This window comes from Nerophis ophidion, linkage group LG10 (assembly GCF_033978795.1).
Source record: "Nerophis ophidion isolate RoL-2023_Sa linkage group LG10, RoL_Noph_v1.0, whole genome shotgun sequence".
Classification (NCBI taxonomy): domain Eukaryota; kingdom Metazoa; phylum Chordata; class Actinopteri; order Syngnathiformes; family Syngnathidae; genus Nerophis; species Nerophis ophidion.
This window is the reverse complement of record NC_084620.1, coordinates 66,152,306-66,176,382: the sequence shown is the minus strand read 5'-3', so window position 1 is coordinate 66,176,382 and position 24,077 is coordinate 66,152,306. Positions and strand designations below refer to the sequence as shown.

General features: G+C 39.2%; 1 long non-coding RNA gene across 1 annotated transcript in view; it reads left to right on the top strand.

Moving 5' to 3' along the window:
- Positions 1–15,825, top strand: part of LOC133559937 (uncharacterized) — a 121,290-nt gene extending 105,465 nt beyond the window's left edge. Inside the window, exon 5 of the long non-coding RNA XR_009808346.1 lies at positions 15,323–15,825. This is a non-coding gene — a long non-coding RNA (uncharacterized LOC133559937). The remainder of the gene's footprint in view (positions 1–15,322) is intronic.
- The last annotated feature ends 8,252 nt before the right edge of the window (positions 15,826–24,077 follow it).

Sequence of the window (24,077 nt, the reverse complement as noted above, 5' to 3'; positions counted from 1 at the left end):
GGGACATATGGTACAATACAATCGGCAAGATAGGCTGGAGCTACACCGTGTAGTATTTTATACGTAAGTCAATCAATGTTTATTTATATAGCCCCAAATCACAAATGTCTCAAAGGACTGCACAAATCATTACGACTACAACATCCTCGGAAGAACCCACAAAAGGGCAAAGAAAACTCACACCCAGTGGGCAGGGAGAATTCACATCCAGTGTTAAGTAGTAAAACCTTGAAATTGGGGGTTAAATCACCAAAATGATTTCCGAGCGTGGCAAACGCTCCTGCTCACTGCTCTCCTTTAATTCCAGGGGGTGGATGGGTCAAATGCAGAGAGTCATTTCACCACACCTGGTGTGTGTGTGTGACTATCACTGGTACTTTAACATTAACTTTAACCATTTGTTAAAGTTATTTTTTTGTTTGCAATGTTTTTGTAACTCCACCATACTTCCAAAATGCAGGAACATCCACACCAAGGTCAACAGCAAAAGTAAGAAACCTTCAGATATCGCCCATCATAAAAGTTTAAATATGTTGCAAATTCCCTTGTAAACAAAACAAACCCATCTTAATAAGGTTATTATTTCAAAAAGAGGTCTTGTGTCAACAGCCCCTTACTGGATATGTTAGGCAGTCTCATAAGACAAGCTCACAGATTCATTATTAATGACCCTCTATGATAATTCGCCCCCTTTTTTTCCCCCCCGTGATTGTGCGCTGGCTGTTTAAAGAACAAAATGCTGAATCGGCCGCAGTCATTAGCTCGTCTTGTTGTTTTCTCAAGCAAACGTGCTCACCCCGACGCTTTTCGGAATGACTCGAAGTCTGTTTGGAACACGGTGGATCTTCGTGACATCACTTTTTTGGGAGGAGGGGGGTTGATGAAATGATCTTTAAGGTGCCAGAAAAAGCCAGGCTGAAAGGCACTGTACTGTGAAATGATGAGTGGCTCTGCTGCGGTATAACTCGACAGCTTTTTTGTGAATAGCCAGGCTGCCGCATTCATGTCGGAGTCCAATTAAGATACGAGACCGAGGCGGGTTTTTCCGGTCACACGCACAAATATCATTAACATGTTCTCATTCCTGCTGATATGACGTCAAAGGTAGGAACTGATTGAAGAAAGAATACACTGCACAAAATAGACAGAAACAAACGAAAAAGTGTGCCAAACGGATGGGAGGCTAAGGCGACAACTTAGCAGAGGAATCAGAACAGGCATCAAGAAAAAGAATAAACCAACGTGATAGTTGCATACCGCAAACAACGAATCCATACCGAGTGACCGGAAAAGGCAGGCTTAAATAGTGTCTCTGGATTAGACACAGGTGTGTCCCAAACAGAGGCAGGTGAAAATCATAGTGACAAAACAAACAATCAAACAGCCTAGGGTTGCGGAGCACTGCAAAAAGTCAGTGTTCAAAAACAAGAAAATAAAAAAAGAAAAATGAGGGGTATTTTACTTGAACTAAGCAAAATTATCTGCCAATAGAACAAGAAAATTTGGTTTGTCAAGACTTTCCAATACAAGTAAAATTAGCTAACTTAAATTAACACAAAAATACCTAAAAATAAGTATAATCTCACTAATAACAAGTGTACTACTACAGTATACGAGCACATATTTTCTATTGTTTCATTTTGGCTGTCATCTGTTTTAATATGAGAAAAAATTGTGTCAAAGTCATGATTTTGTTTTACATTCTTAAAATAAGAAATTCTTACTTTAAAAAGTAGTTTTATACTTGTGAGTGTTGATGACACAGCTTTGCAACATTTGATATTCTCGTTTCAAGCATGTTTTTACTCAATATAGTTCATCAAATCTCAGCTACAAGCTGTAATATCTTACTGAGATCATTTAGGACCTAAACACTTAAAACAAGTAAAACACTCTAACTTAAAATCTTATGGCCGCGCAAGTCCCGGGATGCCCTAAATGTTCATAACACACCCACTCGAGTCCCATGTGGAGAGGGGATGAAAGTTGGAAAAGTCAGCAAAAGTACCAAAAATTTTCAAAATACCTACACAGGTTCGAGTCCCACAAGTTTCGCCGCCGGCCAGGATGCCCAAACTGTCCAAAACGCGCCCAGCAAAGTCCCACGGGAAGGTGGGGAGAAAAGTCGGGGAAATGTTCAAAAGTCCCACCCGGGTTCGAGTGTGCACTCAAACTCAAACTCGAACCCGGTTGGGACTTGAACCTGGGTAGGTATTTAGAAAATTTTGGGGGACTTTTGCCGACTTTTCTCATTTTTCCCCCCCCACTTCCCGTGGGACTTTCCTGGGTGCGTTTTGGACATTTTTTGTATCCCGGGACTCGTGGTACTGGAACCCCGGGGAGGTATTTTGGACACAATTGGGACTGTTGAACATTTTGGCCGCCTTTTCCCCCTCTTCTTCCCCGCCTTCCTGTGCACCATTGCTGGGTGTCTTTTGGACACTTGGACAAAAATAGTTTCAAGCATATTTTACTCAAAATAGGTCATAAAATGTCAGAAACAAGCTGTAGTATCTTACTGAGATCATTTAGGAGCAAAACCCTTAAAACAAGTAAAAGACTCTTACATAAAATCTGCTTAGTGAGAAGAATTATCTTACCAGACAGAAAATAAGCAAATATCACCCTTATTTGAGATATTTCATCTTACTTACATTTCAGTTTTTGCAGTGAGGACAGCACGTTTACTAACACGTGCACAATTCAACCTTGTCCGAAAAGGAGTAGGAAGAAGCAGAGCTATTTCAACCTTTGTTCATGTCTCGGCAATGACTAATACTGAACTCATCCTTGTCATGATCCGTGGTCCGCGGATCATGTTTAGTTTGATTAGGTTCTGTTAGTTTTTGGACTTCTTTAGTTCCTGATTGCACTTCCTTGTTTGTTTTTGTCACTATGATTTTCACCTGCCTCTGTTTGGGACACACCTGTTTCTAATCTAGAGACACTATTTAAGCCTGCCTTTTCCGGTCACTCGGTGTGGATTCGTTGTTTGCGGTATGCAACTATCAAGTTGGTTTATTTTTGTTCTTGATGCCTGTTCTAATTCCTGTGCTAAGTTGTCGCCTTAGCTACCCGTGCATTCGGCACACTTTTTCGTTTGTTTGTTTCTGTCTATTTTGTACAGTGTATTCTTTATTAAATCAGATCCTACCTTTGACGTTTTCGTCCGGAGTGTCCGTGTTGCTTTGGAGGAACGATCCTGCACAAAGATGCGACCCCCACGTGACAGTCCTGTGTTTAAACGTTCAGCTGTTATTATCCTCTAATAGAAAATGTGAAACAGCGGATGGATGGACTGTACAGCAGAGGTCACCAACCTTTTTGAAACCAAGAGCTACTTCTTGGGTACTGATTAATGAGAAGGGCTACCAGTTTGATACACACTTAAATAAATTGCCAGAAATAGCCAATTTGCTCAATTTACCTTTAATAAATAAATCTATATATATAAAAAAAAATGGGTATTTCTGTCTGTCATTCCGTTGTAAATTTTTTTTCCTTTTACGGAAGGTTTTTGTAGAGAATAAATGATGAAAAAAACACATAATTGTACGATTTAAAAGAGGAGAAAACAGGAAAAAAATGAAAGTTAAATTTTGAAACATAGTTTATCTTCAATTTCAACTCTTTAAAATTCAAAATTCAACCAAAAAAAATGAAGAGAAAAACTAGCTAATTCGAATCTTTTTGAAAAAATTCAAAAAAATAATTTATCGAGGAACATTAGTAATTTTTCCTGATTAAGATTAATTTTAGAATTTTGATGACATGTCTTAAATACGTTAAAATCTAATCTGCAATTTGTTTGAATATATAACAAATTGGACCAAGCTATATTTCTAACATAGACAAATCATTATTTCATCTAGATTTTCCAAACCAAAAAATTTAAAAGAAATTCAAAAGACTTTGAAATAAGATTCAAATTTGATTCTACAGATTTCCTAGATTTGCCAGAATAATTTGTTCGAATTTTAACCATACGAAGTTTGAAGAAATATTTCACAGATATTCTTTGTCGAAAAAACAGAAGCTAAAATGAAGAATTAAATTAAAATGTATTTATTATTCTTTACAATAAAAAAACAAATTGAACATTGATTTAAAATGTCAGGAAAAAAGAGGAAGGAATTTAAAAGGTAAAAAGGTATGTGTTTAAAAATCCTAAAATCATTTTAAGGTTGTGTTTTTTCTCTTAAATTGTCTTTCTGAAAGTTATAAGACACAAAGTAAAAAAATAAATTAATGTATTTAAACAAGTGAAGACCAAGTCTGTGAAATATTTTCTTGGATTTTCAAATTATATTTAAATGTTGTCTCTCTTAGAATTAAAAATGTCGAGCAAAGCGAGACCAGCTTGCTAGTAAATAAATACTATTTAAAAAAATAGAGGCAGCTCACTGGTAAGTGCTGCTATTTGAGCTATTTTTAGAACAGGCCAGCGGGCGACTCATCTGGTCCTTACGGGCTACCTGGTGCCCGCGGGCACCTCGTTGGTGACCCCTGCTGTACAGTGATGAAAGGAAGGGGTTCAAAAATCGTATTATCGTATTTTTCGGACTATAAGTCGCAGTATTTTACATAGTTTGGCCGGGGGTGCGACTTATACTCAGGCACGACTTATGTGTGAAATTATTAACACATCACCGTAAAATATAAAATAATATTATTTAGCTCATTCACGTAAGAGACTAAACGTATAAGATTTGATGGGATTTAGCGATTAGGAGTGACAGATTGTTTGGTAAAGGTATAGCATGTTCTATATGTTATAGTTATTTGAATGACTCTTACCATAATATGTTAGGTTAACATAGCAGGCACCTTCTCAGTTGTTATTTATGCCTCATATAACGTACACTTATTCAGCCTGTTGTTCACTATTCTTTATTTGAAATTGCCTTTCAAATGTCTATTCTTGGTGTTGAGTTTTATCAAATAAATATCCCACAAAAAATGCGACTTATACTCCAGTGCGACTTATATATGTTTTTTTTCCTTCTTTATTATGCATTTTCGGCAGGTGTGACTTATACTCCGAAAAATACGGTAATTAAAAAAGTCATCCATTAAAAAATAACAATAAATTACAAATACATTAATACAAACCCCGTTTCCATATGAGTTGGGAAATTGTATTAGATGTAAATATAAACAGAATACAATGATTTGCAAATCCTTTTCAACCCATATTCAGTTGAATATGCTACAAAGACAACATATTTGATGTTCAAACTCATAAACATATTTTATTTACAAATAATCATTAACTTTAGAATTAGATGCCAGCAACAAAGAAGTTGGGAAAGGTGGCAATAAATACTGATAAAGTTGAGGAATGCTCATCAAACACTTATATGGTGTGCAGGCTAATCGGGAACAGGTGGGTGCCATGATTGGGTATAAAAGCAGCTTCCATGAAATGCTAAGTAATTCACAAACAAGGATGGGGTGAGGGTCACCACTTTGTAAGCAAATTGTCGAACAGTTTTAGAACATTTCTCAACGAGCTATTGCAAGGAATTATGGAATTTTACCATCTACAGTCGATAAAATCATCAAAAAGTTCAGAGAATCTGGAGAAATCACTGCACGTAAGCGATGATATTACGGACTTTTGATCCCTCAGGCGGTACTGCATCAAAAACTGACATCAGTGTGTAAAGAATATCCCCACATGGGCTCAGGAACACTTCATAAAACCACTGTCAGCAACTACAGTTGGTCCCTACATCTGTAAGTGCAAGTTAAAACTCTACTATGCTAAGCCAAACCCATTCATCAACAATATCCTGAAACGACGCCGGCTTAGCTGGGCCCGAGCTCACCTAAGATAGACTGATGCAAAGTGGAAAGGTGTTTTGTGGTCTGACGAGTCCACATTTCAAATTATATTTGGAAACAGAGGACGTGGTGTCCTCCAGAACAAAGAGGAAAATAACCATCCGGATTGTTATAGGCGCAAACTTCAAAGGCCGAGTCCACATTTCAAATTATATTTGGAAACAGAGGACGTGGTTCTTGAGGGTGCATGGGAGTTTGCCCAACCAGTCTACATGTGCTTTGTGGACTTGGAGAAGGCATTCGACCGTGTCCCTCGGGAAGTCCTGTGGGGAGTGCTCAGAGAGTATGGGGTATCGGACTGTCTTATTGTGGCAGTCCGCTCCCTGTACGATCAGTGCCGGAGCTTGGTTCGCATTGCCGGCAGTAAGTCGAACACATTTCCAGTGAGGGTTGGACTCCGCCAAGGCTGTCCTTTGTCACCGATTCTGTTCATAACTTTTATGGACAGAATTTCTAGGCGCAGTCAAGGCGTTGAGGGGTTCCGGTTTGGTAACCGCAGGATTAGGTCTCTGCTTTTTGCAGATGATGTGGTCCTGATGGCTTCATCTGACCGGGATCTTCAGCTCTCGCTGGATCGGTTCGCAGCCGAGTGTGAAGCGACCGGAATGAGAATCAGCACCTCCAAGTCCGAGTCCATGGTTCTCGCCCGGAAAAGGGTGGAGTGCCATCTCCGGGTTGGGGAGGAGACCCTGCCCCAAGTGGAGGAGTTCAAGTACCTAGGAGTCTTGTTCACGAGTGAGGGAAGAGTGGATCGTGAGATCGACAGGCGGATCGGTGCTGCGTCTTCAGTAATGCGGACGTTGTACCGATCCGTTGTGGTGAAGAAGGAGCTGAGCCGGAAGGCAAAGCTCTCAATTTACCGGTCGATCTACGTTCCCATCCTCACCTATGGTCATGAGCTTTGGGTCATGACCGAAAGGAAAAGATCACGGGTACAAGCGGCCGAAATGAGTTTCCTCCGCCGTGTGGCGGGGCTCTCCCTTAGAGATAGGGTGAGAAGCTCTGCCATCAGGGAGGGACTCAAAGTAAAGCCGCTGCTCCTCCACATCGAGAGGAGCCAGATGAGGTGGTTCGGGCATCTGGTCAGGATGCCACCCGAACGCCTCCCTAGGGACGTGTTTAGGGCACGTCCAACCGGTAGGAGGCCACGGGGAACACCCAGGACACGTTGGGAAGACTATGTCTTCCGGCTGGCCTTGGAACGCCTCGGGATCCCCCGGGAAGAGCTAGACGAAGTGGCTGGGGAGAGGGAAGTCTGGGTTTCCCTGCTTAGGCTGTTGCCCCCGCGACCCGACCTCGGATAAGCAGAAGATGATGGATGGAGGACGTGGTGTCCTCCAGAACAAAGAGGAAAATAACCATCCGGATTTTTATAGGCGCGAAGTTCAAAAGCCAGCATCTGTGATGGTAATGGTGGTGTATTAGTGCCCAAGGGATGGGTAACTTACACATCTGTGAAGGCACCATTAATGCTGAAAGGTCAATACAGGTTTTGGAGCAACATATGTTGTCATCCAAGCAATGTTATCATGGACGCCCCTGCTTATTTCAGCAAGACAAGTGTTACAACAGCGTGGCTTCGTAAAAAATGAGTGCAGGTACTTACCTGGCCCGCCTGCAGTCCAGACCTGTCTCCCATCATAATGTGTGGCGCATTATGAAGCGTAAAATACGACAGCAGAGACCTCGGACTGTTGAACGACTGAAGCTCTACATAAAACACGAATGAGAAAGAACTCCACTTTTCAAAGCTTCAACAATTGTTTTTTCCTCAGTTCCCAAACGTTTATTGAGGGTTGTTAAAAGAAAAGGTGATGTAACACAGTGGTGAACATACCCTTTCCCAACTACTTTGGCACGTGTTGCAGCCATGAAATTCTAAGTTAATTATTATTTGCAATAAAAAAAATGACGTTTGTGTTTGAAAATCAAATATGTTGTCTTTGTAGCATATTCAACTGAATATGGGTTGAAAAGGATTTGCAAATAATTGTATTCCGTTTATATTTACATCTAACACAATTTCCCAACTCAAATGGAAACGGGGTTTGTATATGTGATTAAATAAATAGTTTTAAAATAAAAAAAATAATTAAAATATAATAATCATTAGAAATACATGAAAACATTTAAAAATGATTAAAAAAATAAAATACAGGCGTAAAAAAGTGAAAAAAACATGTTCTAAATAAATAGACCAGCAGTCTCTTATAGTTGGCCAATAAAAGCTCATCACTTAATACTAAATTGCTAACCAAAGGTTGATATAATATTTGATTAAATTCTTGGTAATTTAAATTGGGACATGCTGAACAGTGTCTTCCTGGTCCTTTATGGACACACAGTATGTTGACTTTTATAATTGTCTTTGAATATTCCTTTTTTTTTTACAAATGTTGTATTTCTCTCTGAATTGTGTAGCTCATTGGTTCTCAAACTTGGCTCTCCGAGTACAACCATATTGACCAACATTATAATACAGTAGCGTAGTAAGCCTACTGTATTCATTAAAAACAAGGCAGAAGTTTTATTTAACGTGAATATTTCATATTTTGGGCCACTGTAACATTACACACAGTTTGAATAGTAACACTATGTCGGAATATAAGAATCAAGTGATTATTTGGCGTACCGGTACATGGGGCCCGCGTACCACGTGTGATACACGTACCACAGTTTGAGAATCACTGATGTAGATGAAAACATTTTTTGTTTTGACGCATTCGTGAAGTGAAGTGAATTATATTTGTATAGCGCTTTTTCTCTAGTGACTCAAAGCGCTTTACATAGTGAAACCCAATATCTAATTTTTACATTTAAACCAGTGTGGGTGGCACTGGGAGCAGGTGGGTAAAGAGTCTTGCCCAAGGACACAACGGCAGTGACTAGGATGGCGGAAGCGGGAATCGAACTTGCAACCCTCAAGTTGCTGACACGGCTGCTCTACCAACCGAGCTATACCGCCCCAATTCGTAAAAACAAAGTTGAATTCAACTAGATGCCTCTATTTGATGACATTACTACAAACTGCACAAAATATTTCAACCATATTAATAATCATGGCCCAATAGTAGGATTTTTTAAATACTTTTCACTTTTGTCTAAACATTAACATATTAAGTCATTGAAAATGATGACTTAAGTGTAAAAAAAAAAAAGGTGTAATTAGAATTAGAATGTTGTTTTTTAAAATAAGTAACGAAAATTGGAATAGTTTTAAAGGCCTACTGAAACCCACTACTAGCGACCACACAGTCTGATAGTTTATGTATCAATGATGAATATTAACATTGCAACACATGCCAATACGGCCTTTTTAGTTTACTAAATTGCAATTTTAAATTTCGCGCGATGTATCCTGTTGAAAACGGCGCGGTATGATGACGTGTGCGTTTGACGTCACCGGTTGCAGTTCCCGCCCGATCCAAGCTATAAGTCGTCTGCTTTAATCTCATAATTGCACAGTATTCTGGACATCTGTGTTGCTGAATCTTTTGCAATTGGTTCAATTAATAATGGAGACGTCATAGAAGAAAGATGTAGGTGGGAAGCGGTGTATTGCGGCCTCCTTCAGCAACACAAACACAGCTGGTGATTCCTTGCTTAAAATTCTCGAAGGTGAAGCTTTACTATGGAACAGAGCGGTCAAGCGAACATGGTTCCCGACCACATGTCAACCGGCAGGTTTCGGTGAGAAAATTGTGGTAGTAAGTCGGCTCTTACCGTAGACATGAGCGGAGCTTGCGTCCTCCTGCAGCTGCGTGGATTCCCTCAGAGACACTAGCGGTCACCACATCCCTCCGACTTTCAGGTACCATACAATCTCACTACAACATTTGTAACACAGTAAGCAGATAAGGGATTTTCCAGAATTATCCTAGTAAATGTGTCTAATAACTTAATCGCTCCAACTGCATTGCCTTTTTTTTTTTTTTTTTTTTAGTCCTTCACTCTCACTATCCTCATCCACAAATCTTTCATCCTCGCTCAAATTAATGGAGAAATTGTCGCTTTCTCGGTCAGAATCGCTCTAGCTGCTGGTGGCTATGATTGTAAACAATGTGAGGAGCTCCACAACCAGTGACGTCACGCGCACATTGTCTGCTACTTCCGGTACAGGCAAGGCTTTTTTATTAGCGACCAAAAGTTGCAAACTTTATCGTGGATCTTCTCTACTAAATCCTTTCAGCAAAAATATGGCAATATCGCGAAATGATCAAGTATGACACATAGAATGGACCTGCTATCCCCGTTTGAATAAGAAAATCTCATTTCAGTAGGCCTTTAATGTACGTATCAAAATACCCTGAGTTCCCTTCTAAGACTACAAACAACCACTAGGGGGCAGTCAATATCTTCCCGTTTCATTTTCAGGAGACCATAAATCTTCATTTTATTTGGCCCTCAAAAGCCTGGAAATATGTATCAATAAATTACTGTAGCTTTTCTTACTAAATGTATTCTTTCTTTGTTTTCTGAGAGAAAAAAAAAGTACTCCATGTAATCACAAATTATGTTAACTTAAATATTGTCTAATTATGCATAAAATATATTATCAAACATTCAAACTATTTTTACATAGAAACAAATACTAGTACTAAGCCTGCTCGGTGGCCTTGTGGTTAGAGTGTCCGCCCTGAGACTGGAAGGTCGTGAGTTCAAACCCCGAATACTATACAAATAGGAACCATTACCTCCCTGCTCGGCACTCAACATCAAGGGTTGGAATTGGGGGTTGAATATCAAAATGATTCCCGAGCGCGGCCACCGCTGCTGCTCACTGCTCCCCTCACCTCCCAACGGGTAGAACAAGGGGATGGGTCAAATGCAGAGGGTAATTTCACCAGACCAAGTGTGTCTGTGTGACTATCAGTTGTACTTTGACTTTATTAATAATGATTTCAAAGTAAGTTATCCTCAAATTGTGCGTTGTAAAAGTAGCAAAAGATTTCATGGTAAAATTGAGAAATTTACTGTGGTTCTTACAGCATTTTTTTCTAAATTAGACACTTTTTTTTACTGTAATAAACTGGTGCTTATTTGGCATTTAAAGTAATACACCAAACTATTTGCGGTTAAAAAAAAAAAACGAACAGTGCGACTTATATATGTTTTTTTTCTTTCTTTATTATGCATTTTCGGCAGGTGCGACCTATACTCCGGAGTGACTTATACGCCGAAAAATACGGTAATTAAAAAGTCAACCATTAAAATAAACACAATAAAATACAAATACATTAATACGTGTGAATAAATGTATAGTTTTCAAATAAAATGGATTAATTAAAATATTATAATCATTAGAAATACATGAAAACATTTAAAAATATGATTAAAAAAATATAATTCAGGTGTAAAAAAGTGAAAAAAAACATGTTCTAAATAAATAGACCAGCAGTCTCTTACAGTTGGCCAATAAAAGCTCATCACTTAATACTAAATTGCTAACCAAAGGTTCATATAATATTTCATTGGACTCTTGGTATTTACAGTAATACACCAAACTATTTGCGGTTAAAAAAAAAAACGAACCAACAAAAAAAAACCTGGCAGCTCAGGTGCCAAAATTTGACTGCAAAGTTGCATTATTTTTATCTACAGTAAAAAAAAAAAGAAAATTATTTTACAGTAAAATTCTGGCAACTGAGCCGCCTTTTTTGGTTTTAAAACAGCAGTACTGTTTTTTCATTTACAGTAAAATTGGAGGGTGGCCGTGCCAGCAACTGTAGGGTTCCTGGTTCGATCCCCACCTACTACCAACCTCGACAAGTCCGTTGTGTCCTTGAGCAAGACACTTCACCCTTGCTCCTGATGGGGCGTGGTTAGGGCCTGGCATGGCATTTCCCTCCATCAGTGTATCAATCAAAGTGTGTGAATGTGTGTGTGAATGGGTGAATGTGGAAATAGTGTCAAAGCGCTTTGAGTACCTTGAAGGTACAAACGCGCTATACAAGTACAACCCATTTACCATTTTGAGGTGAAATTATTGTAACTTACCATATTTTTTTTTTTACATCTACTAAAAATCTACTAATAAAATGCATTAAAAAAGAATGTGTAATGATAGTATTCACGTCTGAGGGCCAAACATAACTGTGATGTGGCCCTCAGTGAAAACCACTTTGACACCTCTGTGTCAAGACGTGGACTTTGGTGTGGATTGTTTTACCGAGGTGCAAAGCGATTGGACCGGACACGACGTGAAGGTAATGACATATTTTAATTATACTATAAACAAGAACAAACAAAAGGCGCTCTCAGCGGAGGTTCAAAACTTGACTATGAAAACGGAAAAACTTACACTAATGCAAAACTATGGACATAGAACAAAAACTTGCACTATGGCATGAATAACGAAATAGAACAAAAACTTGCACTATGGCATGAATAACGAAAAACTTACTTGGAAGGGAACAAGAAAGGGATTACAAGTGTGAGTAGTCGGTGATGTCGCCAGGCTGACCGCCTGACAACTACAGGTTTAAAAAGTGACGTGGTGATTGGCAACAGGTGCATGAATCAGGTGCGTTACATTGGGACAGGTGAAAACTTAATGGGTTGGCAAGGAAACAAGAGTGAAAAAACAGGAAATATTGGAGTCTTGAAGTAATTTAACATAACTAAACAAAACATGATCGCAAAGACATGACACTCTGTAAATGAAATGAGATACGTGTTAGCCTTTTCGCTGGTAACCAAGTGGCGATGCATGGCGCTGTGAACAAAAGGTCACACGGCGAGGATGGTAATATTGTAAGACTCATTTGTCACTGATACCACTACAAACCACGCCAAGATAGGCCAGTCTGTGATCTTACTTCAAAAGGGCTTTTCTCACATTGTTTTGTTTCAGGATAGACTTAGACTTAGACTTCCTTTTTATTGTCATTCAAATTTGAACTTTACAGCACCGATAAGAACGAAATGTCATTACATAAGCTCTTGGTAGTGCAGGATAAAAAAAGCAATAAGGTGCATATATCATTAAATAAATATATATAAATAATATATATATATATATATATATATATATATATATATATATATATAAATAATAAATAAATATATATATATATATAAATAGATTACTGTACAGATAAATATATTGCACTTTTTCACATGCATCCACGGTATGGATGTATGTTATATTGTCTTTTTTATTCCAGCGAGTTAATCCATTTTGGGGGGAGTTGAGGGGATAATTTAATTATGATGCGTTCAAGAGTCTTACGGCCTGAGGGAAGAAGCTGTTACAGAACCTGCTTCGGAGGCTGCGGAACCTCAGTCCTTGGTGGGAGTGGGAGGAGTCTTTGCAGATTTTCTGAGCCCTGGTCAGGCAGCGGCTTTTTGCGATCTCCTGGATAGGAGGAAGAGGTGTCCTGATCTTTTCCGCCGTCCTCACCACTCTCTGGAGAGACTTCAGGATGACGTGAGTGTGAGCACACGGCAGCCTTTCACTTGAAAGCAACAATCCTCCAAAGTCTCCCGTCCGTCTGATTAACTAAAACCGGTAGCAAATGCAAGACAACCCCCAACTGAACAAACTTCAATCAATCAATCAATCAATGTTTTTTTATATAGCCCTAAATCACAAGTGTCTTAAAGGGCTGCACAAACCACAATGACATCCTCGGTAGAGCCCACATAAGGGCAAGGAAAAACTCACCTCAGTGGGACATCAGTGACAATGATGACTATGAGAAACTTTGGAGAGGACTGCATATGTGGGCAACCAAGGGGACCAAAAGCAATGGACGTTGAGTGGGTCTAACATGATATTGTGAAAGTCCAATCCATAGTGGATCTAACATAACTGTGAGAGTCCAGTCCAAAGTGGATTCAATATAGAAGTGAGAGTCCCGTCCAAAGTGGAGTCAGCAGGAAACCATCCCCAGCGGAGGCGGATCAGCAGCACAGAGTTGTCCCTAGCTGATACACAGGCGCGCGGTCTATCCTGCGTCCCGAGTCTGGACGAGCGGTCCATCCTGGGTCCCGACTCTGGACAGCCAGTACTTCATCCATGGCCACTGGACCGGACCCCCTCCACAAGGGGGATTTGGACAGAGGAGAAAAAGAAAAGAAACGGCAGATCAACTGGTCTAAAAAGGGGGTCTATTTAAATACTAGAGCAGGGGTTGGGAACCTTTTTGGCTGAGAGAGCCATACAAGCCAAATATTCTAAAAAGTATTTCCATGAGAGCCATATAATATTTTTTTTAAGACTGAATACAACTAAATGCGTGCATTTTTAAGTAATACCAACATTTTTAGAGTGTAATAAGTCTCTTATTCTTTTTAATAACATTGTATTTCTGAAGCTAACCAACAATAAATAAAATACTTCTTACCATTAATGCGACTTCTTAAACAGGTGCGGTAGAAACTGGATGGATGGATTAAAATGCATGAGAATGTTTTATATTTTGAACGTTATTTTTGACACTTTGATTACCAGCGGAATTATTCATTACTTATCGTGTTAAGCAATGTCAGCTAAGATTTATCTGAGACCCAGATGCAGTCATCAAAAGAGCCACATCTGGCTCTAGAGCCATAGGTTCCCTACCCCTGGGCTAGAGTATACAAATGAGTTTTAAGATGAGACTTAAATGCTTCTACTGAGGTAGCATCTCGAACTGTTACCGGGAGGGCATTCCAGAGTACTCGAGCCCGAACGGAAAACGCTCTATAGCCCGCAGACTTTTTTTGGGCTCTGGGAATCACTAATAAGTCGGAGTCCTTTGAAGGCAGATTTCTTGCCGGGACATATGGTACAATACAATCGGCAAGATAGGATGGAGCTAGACCGTGTAGTATTTTATACGTAAGTAGTAAAACCTTAAAGTCACATCTTAAGTGCACAGGAAGCCAGTGCAGGTGAGCCAGTACAGGCGTAATGTGATCAAACTTTCTTGTTCTTGTCAAAAGTCTAGCAGCCGCATTTTGTACCAACTGTAATCTTTTAATGCTAGACATGGGGAGACCCGAAAATAATACGTTACAGTAATCGAGACGAGATGTAACAAACGCATGGATAATGATCTCAGCGTCTTTAGTGGACAGAATGGAGCGAATTTTAGCGATATTACGGAGATGAAAGAAGGCCGTTTTAGTAACGCTTTTAATGTGTGACTCAAAGGAGAGAGTTGGGTCGAAGATAATACCCAGATTCTTTACCGAGTCGCCTTGTTTTATTGTTTGGTTGTCAAATGTTAAAGGGGAACATTATCACCAGACCTATGTAAGCGTCAATATGTTGATGTTGCAGAAAAAAGACCATGTTTTTTTTAACCGATTTCCGAACCCTAAAAGGGTGAATTTGGCGATTTAAACGCTTTTCAATTGTTTGCTGTCGGAGCAATGACCTTTCACCCGTGACGTCACATCGTGAAGCAACCCGCTATTTTCTCAAACACATTACACACACCAAGTCAAATCAGCTCTGTTATTTTCCGTTTTTTCGACTGTTTTCCAGTACCTTGGAGACATCATGCCTCGTCGGTGTGTTGTCGGAGGTTGTAACAACACCAACAGAGACGGATTCAAGTTGCACCACTGGTCAAAAGATACGAAAGTCCCTTGTTTGTTCTGCACACTGTACCGACGACAGCTATGCTACGACAGAGATGGCAAGAATGTGTGGATATCCTGCGACACTCAAAGAAGACACATTTCCATCGATAAAGTCAACAAAATCACAAAGGTGAGTTTTGTTGATGTTATTGACTTATGTGGAGTGTGCTAATCGGACATATTTGGTCACGGCATGACTGCAAGCTAATCGATGCTAACATGCTATTTAGGCTAGCTGCATGTACATATGTAACCTGTGGTCTTTTCCTCTGCGTTGTGTGTTTTGTTTATGGAAGACGACCGACACCATGGGTTTCTCCACTGCACTTTACTGATAACACAGAATACAATTGTCTTTAAAAACTTTGTGCCATCGTCGAGCCCCTCTCCCGTTATCGTAGACAAAAAGGGCGGGCATAGTTACATACACAGTAAAATAAAAACATACCTGATAACACAGAATACAATTGTCTTTAAAAACTTGTGCCATCGTCGAGCCCCTACACAAATATAATAATGAACAAGAAATGAATTAAAGTTCTTAACAAGACAAAATATTTTCTGTCGTCGCATGGACGCCTACCTCTGATTGATTGATTGATACTTTTATTAGTAGATTGGACAGTACAGTACATATTCCGTACAACTGACCACTAAATGGTAACACCCGAATAAGTTTTTCAACTTGTTTAAGTCGGGGTCCACGTTAATCAATCTCCTGTTATCGTAGACAAAAAGGGAAGTTGGAGGGCGTGTCCAACGCATATAAAAAGACAGGTGTCACAGTAATTATTGCAGTAGGAGGGACAACGAGACAATGGTTCCACATTGACAAAACATCAAACAATATTCAGGTATTTACAGGTAATTTACATATTTTGTGTAATTATAACAATAATAAAACATTAGAAAATACATTATTTACAAGACGTAATTGACCCTGTTACACATATTGCATCATTATGCCTCATTTGTAGCTATATTTGCATCCAGCCTTTCTCTCCACCCACATTTGATGCCAAACAAACACATACCAATTGGTGGTTAGAAGGCGATCGCCGCATTCGTCCGCGCTTCCTCCCGTGCCGCTGTCTGTCATGATATGGCTCAAAAGCTTCTGTTTCTTCTTTAATTTTGTTTTCGGTACCTTCCTGAACACTCCAACCATCCGTTTCAATGCATGCGTAATCTGTTGAATCGCTTACGGCGCTGAAATCCGAGTCTGAATCAGAGCTAGTATGCCATACCTTTCTGTGCTATCCGCCATGTTTTTTTCTGGTGGCTTCACGCAGTGACGTCACATGACAATAGACGGGTGGACATAGCGATGGTGTAAATCAGGCACTTTGAAGCCGTTTTTCGGGATATTGCGTGATGAGTAAAATTTTGAGAAAAACTTCGAAAAATAAAATAAGCCACTGGGAACTGATTTTTATTGGTTTTAACCCTTCAGAAATTGTGATAATGTTCTCCTTTAAAGTTGTATTATTAAATAGAGGTCGGTGTCTAGCAGGACCGATAATGAGCATTTCCGTTTTTTTGGCGTTGAGTTGCAAAAAGTTAGCGGACATCCATTGTTTGATATCATTAAGACACGCCTCCAGCTGACTACAATCCGGCGTGTTGGTCAGACTTAAAGGCATGTAGAGTTGGGTGTCATCAGCATAACAGTGAATGCTAACTAACTTGGACAAAATGGATGGCATTAAAACAGACGAACGACATGCACGGATTGATTACTGTAAATACGCGCTCTGACTTCAGTTAACATTTGGGAGTGGAAAAAAAAAGACCGATTCAAACACAGGGTTTTTGGCAGGTTGTCACATATTTCCGGCTTTTCTACAAATGCGCGTTGTGACAGCAAGATGCTGTGTGCTTTTGAGGGAGACAGATGGGACAAAACCTCCAGCAGCCCACGGTACTTTCTCTCTGCATGACTTCTCGCCCGCCGCAGTCTGCGGTTTGTTTTAGTGCCAGAGCGTCTCACATACTTCTCAACACACACACACGCACACACACCGCTACTCTTTCATTAATCATCTGCATGTGTAAATTAGGCATGAAAAGAGAGTATTTGGAGCATAAAAACTTGGAATACACTCCTTATCCGCGTCCTGTGGTCATAAATTGGATGATGGAGGGAAGTTAACGAGCTTCTGTCTGTCTATTTTTTTTTTTTTGGTGCACACAGCGGCATCACTGAAGTGTAAATGTCACCAGTGCTCACTCTCTGTGTGGGTTACGTTTGCTATTGATCTTGATTAATTGCTAATATTTCCAATGAGCAGGCAACATTCTCATTTTAACCCAACTTGAGCTATCGAACGTTGAGTCAACACGCACTGTTATGACCTATTACCCCAGCTCCACTAATCATCTTGGATCAGGTGTCACTAAAATAAATGAATTAGGGGCGGTATACAGGGTTTTTGGTGGGGTAGAAAATTAGTCATTCAAAGTTTGAACACGTTTGGTTGAAAATTGCTGCTGCTAGAGTGCTGAAAAGTATGCCCACAAGATGTAGTATTAACCTTTGTTACGTCAATTGTCTTTTGTCAGATATCCTTGAATATGCACAGGGTTTTTGGTGGGGTTGAACATTAGTCATTCAAAGTTTGAGACATTTGATTGGAAATTGCTGCTGCTTGAGTGATGAAAAGTATGCCCATCAATTGTAGTATTGACCTTTGTCTTTGGTCATTCATATATCCCTGAATATGTACAGGGTTTTTGGTGGGAGAAAACATTATTCATTCAAAGATCGAACACGTTTGATTGAAAATTGCTGCTGCTAGAGTGATGAAAAGAAACACACTTACCGTTTTGATTTCTACCCTTTTTTTGACCTCTTTCACTCAAAGTTTGTTTGACAATTGCTGCTGCTTGAGTGATGAAAATAACATACATCAATTTGAGTATTGACCTTTACTATCTTTCATCTTTGGTTGAACATGGTTGAACACATTTTTTTTGTTGGGTAAAATATTAGTCTTTTAACTTTGAACACATTTGATCAGAAAATTGCTGCTGCTTGAGTGATGAAAATAATCACATCTACCGATTTGATTTGTGGACCTTTTTTGACCTTTTTCCCGAAAAGTTAGTTTAAAATTGCTGCTGCATGAGTGATGAAAAGTACATAGAATAGTACTATTATAAGTTTGAACATGTTTAATTGAAAATTGTTGCTGCTTGACCACTGACAAGAAACACACATTTCTTTGTGTTTTTCTCAGCTGGTTTTGTCAGTTTCATCATTTATTTATTTATTTATTTTTTATTCCTTTCATGAAAATGCATATTTACAAGCCACGTACAATTGACACTTTCATTGTTTTTTTTGTTGTTTTTTTCTTATACATTTCCATGATCAGAAAGGAGCAGATGGAAGAATAATATTCTTATATTTATCTGCCCCTTTTTTAACACAAATTACAGTATTTTAGATGACTTTATAACTGTTCCCTCCACCAACACCCAAACTCCAACATACTTTTCCATTTTCCTTTCAGCACTTTCACAATGACACGTCCAATCTAAATCAAAATTCAGTTTGATATAATTTCAGTTTTCTCTTTTTATAACTCTTTTTAAATACAAAGATATTCTTACAGCTTTTTAAGTCTTTGTTTAGAGAATTCCATGCTTTCACACCAACAACAGACAAGCACATTTGTTTCAAATTTGTTCGCGCTCTTGGATGTTTAAAGTCTTACGGCCTTCTGTGGTTCTCATCTTCAGATGTGAACACAAATAACTTTTGTATGTCCTTCGGAAGAACTTTATTTCTCACTTTGAACATCATTAATAGTGTATTCAATTCTACAATGTCTTTTAGTTTTAGTAATCCTGACCTAATGAAGAGTGGATTTGTGTGGTCTCTATGTCCTACTTTAAAAACGATTCGAATTGCTCTTTTCTGTGAAAGAAATAAAGGCATTATGTTGCTATGATATGTATTTCCCCACATTTCTGCACAATAATTGAAATAAGGTAGAATAATTGAACAATATAACATTCTCATTGTGTTGTATGGAAAACTATATTTAACGTTCTTCAAAATAAATAAGCTTTTAGATACCTTATTTTTCACATGCATTATATGAGCTTTCCATGTCAACTTTTCATCTAAAATGACCCCAAAAAATCTGATTTTAGACACCTTCTCAATTTTCACCTTGTTTATGGATAAACTAACTTCTATCTTTCTTTTATTACCGAATACCATATATTTAGCTCTAGCTCCAGCCTATCTTGCCGATTGTATTGTACCATATGTCCCGGCAAGAAATCTGCGTTCAAAAGACTTCGGCTTATTAGTGATTCCTAGAGCCCAAAAAAAGTCTGCGGGCTATAGAGCGTTTTCCGTTCGGGCTCCAGTACTCTGGAATGCCCTCCCGGTAACAGTTTGTGATGCTACCTCAGTAGAAGCATTTAAGTCTCACCTTAAAACTCATCTGTATACTCTAGCCTTTAAATAGACCTCCTTTTTAGACCAGTTGATCTGCCGCTTCTTTTCTTTCTCCTATGTCCCCCCCTCCCTAGTGGAGGGGGTCCGGTCCGATGACCATGGATGAAGTACTGGCTGTCCAGAGTCGAGACCCAGGATGGACCGCTCGTCGGGACCCAGGATGGACCGCTCGCCTGTATCGGTTGGGGACATCTCTACGCTGCTGATCTGCCTCCGCTTGAGATGGTTTCCTGTGGACGGGACTCTCGCTGCTGTCTTGGATCCGCTTGAACTGAACTCTCGCGGCTGTGTTGGAGCCACTATGGATTGAACTTTCACAGTATCATGTTAGACCCGCTCGACATCCATTGCTTTCGGTCCCCTAGAGTGGGGGGGTTGCCCACATCTGAGGTCCTCTCCAAGGTTTCTCATAGTCAGCATTGTCACTGGCGTCCCACTGGATGTGAATTCTCCATGCCCACTGGGTGTGAGTTTTCCTTGCCCTTTTGTGGGTTCTTCCGAGGATGTTGTAGTCGTAATGATTTGTGCAGTCCTTTGAGACATTTGTGATTTGGGGCTATATAAATAAACATTGATTGATTGATTGATTGATTTAGTCTTTCCAAATTTAAAGATGATTTATTTATATCAAACCACAATTTTAGTTTGACCATTTCCTCTTCAATATTGTCCGCTAAGATTTTCAAGTCATCTCCTGAACAGTATAAATTTGTATCGTCTGCGAATAATACGCACTGTGAAATTTTCGAAACCTCACAAATATCATTTATATATAAAGTAAAACGTTTGGGTCCTAAAATGGAACCTTGTGGAATTCCACATTCAATATTCATACATTCTGACCTATGATCATCGCTCTCAACATATTGCTGTCGTTGATGTAAATAACTGGTTAACCAGTCCAGTGCAACTCCTCTGACCCCATAAGTATATCATTTAGAAATGAGAATTTGATGAATACAAATACAATAATACAAGAGTTTGAATACAAAGTCCTGAAATATGGGAATAAATATAGTGTTTTTGTTAAAAGCAGAACAGTCGTCTCAACGTTTGAACAAACTTAGTTGAAAATTGCTGCTGCTAGAGTTCTGAAAACAGAAATGCATCCAGCAATATAAATTGTGTCACCTATATCCTTGTTTGTAAGCTGCCTTTAACACACCTACATTTTGGACATGTTGTAAAGAGAAATTAGGATATGTTAAATATATGATGTATAATATTGAAACTCTAGACGTCTTTTCAAAATACATTTTAACCAACCAACACGTTTTGGATTCTTGCTAATTATAGAAATAATTTCCTTAAAGTTTGATTGGATTTAATTGACACCGATTGCCTTTTTTTACTTACCTCTTCATACATTGTTTTTACTTGTTGTATGCAACCGACTTACACAATTTAGTCGAAAATTACTGCTGCTTGAGCGCTGAAGAGTACTGTAATAATAGTAAAGTATAATATAGTACACATTATAGTATTGTATGTTTATCTCTACCATGATTGGTCAGCTATCTCATTACATGTACAGGGTTTTTGGTGGAGTAGAATATTAGTCATTCAAACTAGTAAATTACTGCTGATAGAGCGCGGACAAGAAACATGCACCTTCCATTCCGATTTTCAGTGACTTTAATAAGCGATTTCATGTAGGGTTCTTGTCTAGAACACAACAGTAGTTAGAACACATTTGGTAGAGAAAAAAAAAATGCTGCTACTAGAGTACTAAGAATAAACATGCACCTTTTCAATATTTCTCTTAAACATATCTTAGTTACTTGGGTCATTTTGGGTTGGATTCCGTTTAATATGCATGTGGTTTTTGCTGGAAAGGTTTAAAAAAAAAAAAAGACTTAAAGTTGCATTTGCACAAAGTTTTGTTGAAAATTGCTACTGCTTGAGCGCTCTACAGTACAATAATAATAGTAAAGTATAATATATATTATGGTATCAAATGTTTATCTCTACCATGATTGGTCAGCTATCTCATAACATGTACAGGGCTTTAGGTGGAGTAAAATATAAGTCATTCAAACTAGTAAATTGCTGCTGATAGAGCGCGGAAAAGAAACATGCGCCTTCCATTCCGATTTTCAGTGACTTTAATAATCGATTTTAAGTAGGGTTCTTGTCTAGAACACAACAGTAGTTAGACAATTTGAACACATTTGGTAGAAAAAAATGCTGCTAGAGTACTAAGAAGAAGCATGCACATTTTTACTATTGCTTTTGAACATATCTTAGTTACTTGGGTCATTTTGGGTTGGATTCCGTTTAATATGCATGTGGTTTTTGCTGGAAAGGTTTAAAGAATAAAAAAACCTGACTGAAAGTTACTGTTGCTAGAGTGATGAAAAGAAACTGTCAGAGTGGGTTTGTGACGAACCCCAAGATGCAGAGAAGGAGGCAGGCATGGAGTGAGAAAACATGATTTAATTTAAAACACTAAGACGAAAAACAAACAAAGGGTACAAACAAAAATCGCGCACGTGGGCGGATAACAAACAAAAAGGCCTAGCGTGGAAGCTAGCAGGTATCGAGCAGCAAACAGAAGTCGTACATGTAATATGAAAACAAACTTGGAAGCAGGGAACAAAAAACAGTAAGCTACAAATATCTAACGATATATAGCTGCAAACATACGACACGACACGACAGGTAGCAACGACAAGAGCGACAATAATCCCGCACTGACTGGAGGAACAAAGCAGGTAAAATAGGATTGGGCTGATTGACACCAGGTGTGGCCAGGTGCCAATCCGCCACATCTGAGGGGAAAACAGCGCACAGGGAAAAAGACAGGAAACAGACAAAATAAGAGAGCTGACAGGAACTAAAAACAGGAAATACTAAACACACACAGAGTAAAAACTAAAACACAAACAAACTGTCAGTGGCAAGCCTGACAGAAACAACATTTGAAGTGTTTGTTGGTTCTTCCTTTACACATCCACTACTGGTTTTGTTTCATAATACCAGGTACTGTTTACTCTGCTTGCTTTCACATTTTAAAGCTCACAATTATTTATCTCAGTTGCAACCCTGTGAGACGGTTTGAAAGCTGGGCCTTACCCCGAAGATTAACATTTCACCAAGCGGCTTATTAGAGCAATTCATCAAATCAGTGGGCAGTGCTGATTAAATCAACTTGGTAATAAATGGAATGATCTAAAGCCTTCTGACACCGCGGGTCCTCGCAGCCCACCTGCCTGATTAGGAGGCAATTTATCCCATTGCTTTCCACACAGCCTCGCCTTTTTAATTGAGGCGGGAATGAAAATGTCATGCAGTTTTCCTGATGGCACATCAATGGTGCAGGATCTCGATGGAGGATCTCAGAGCTTCACTTTGGCTCCATCATGAGACAATTGCCCCTGTAAATGGAACTTATTTACGGCGCTCTCTAATATTGTTGGAATGTAAGAAGACGGTGACTAAGTAAGCGAAGTGCAAGGTAACAGCACAGGAATAAAGCATGGCAACAAAAAATGTAAACAACAGTAGTGTTTACATGTCAGTGAAGTGGTTTAAAGGCCTACTGAAACCCACCACTACCGACCACGCAGTCTGATAGTTTATACATCAATGATGAAATATTAACATTGCAACACATGCCAATACGGCCGGTTTAGTTTACTAAATTGCAATTTTAAATTTCCCGACAAGTGTCCTGTTGAAAACGTCGCGTGCTTGTGACGTTATTGATTGGAGCGGACATTTATGTTATCCCAGCACCACTCATGGCTAAAAGTCGTCTGCTTTAATCGCATAATTACACAGTATTTTGGACCTCTGTGTTGCTGAATCTTTTGCTATTTGTTCAATGAATAATGGAGACGTCAAAGAAGAATGCTGTTGGTGGAAAGCAGCTGCCTTTAGCAACCAAAACACAGCCGGTGTTTCTTTGTTTGTTGTGAAGCTTTAATATGGAACATAGCGGTCAAGCGAACATGTTTCTCCACCACATGTCAACCGGCAGGTTTCGGTGAGATAATTGTGGTAATAAGTCGGCTCTTAACGGAGAAATAAGCGGAGCTTGTGTCCTCTTGCAGCTGTGACTTTCTTGGCTCCTCAATGGCTTCACTCAGAGACACTGGCGGTCACCACACCCTTCCGACTTTCAGGTATGACTTTATAATCTCACTAAAATACTAGTAGCACAATAAGCAGATAAGGGATT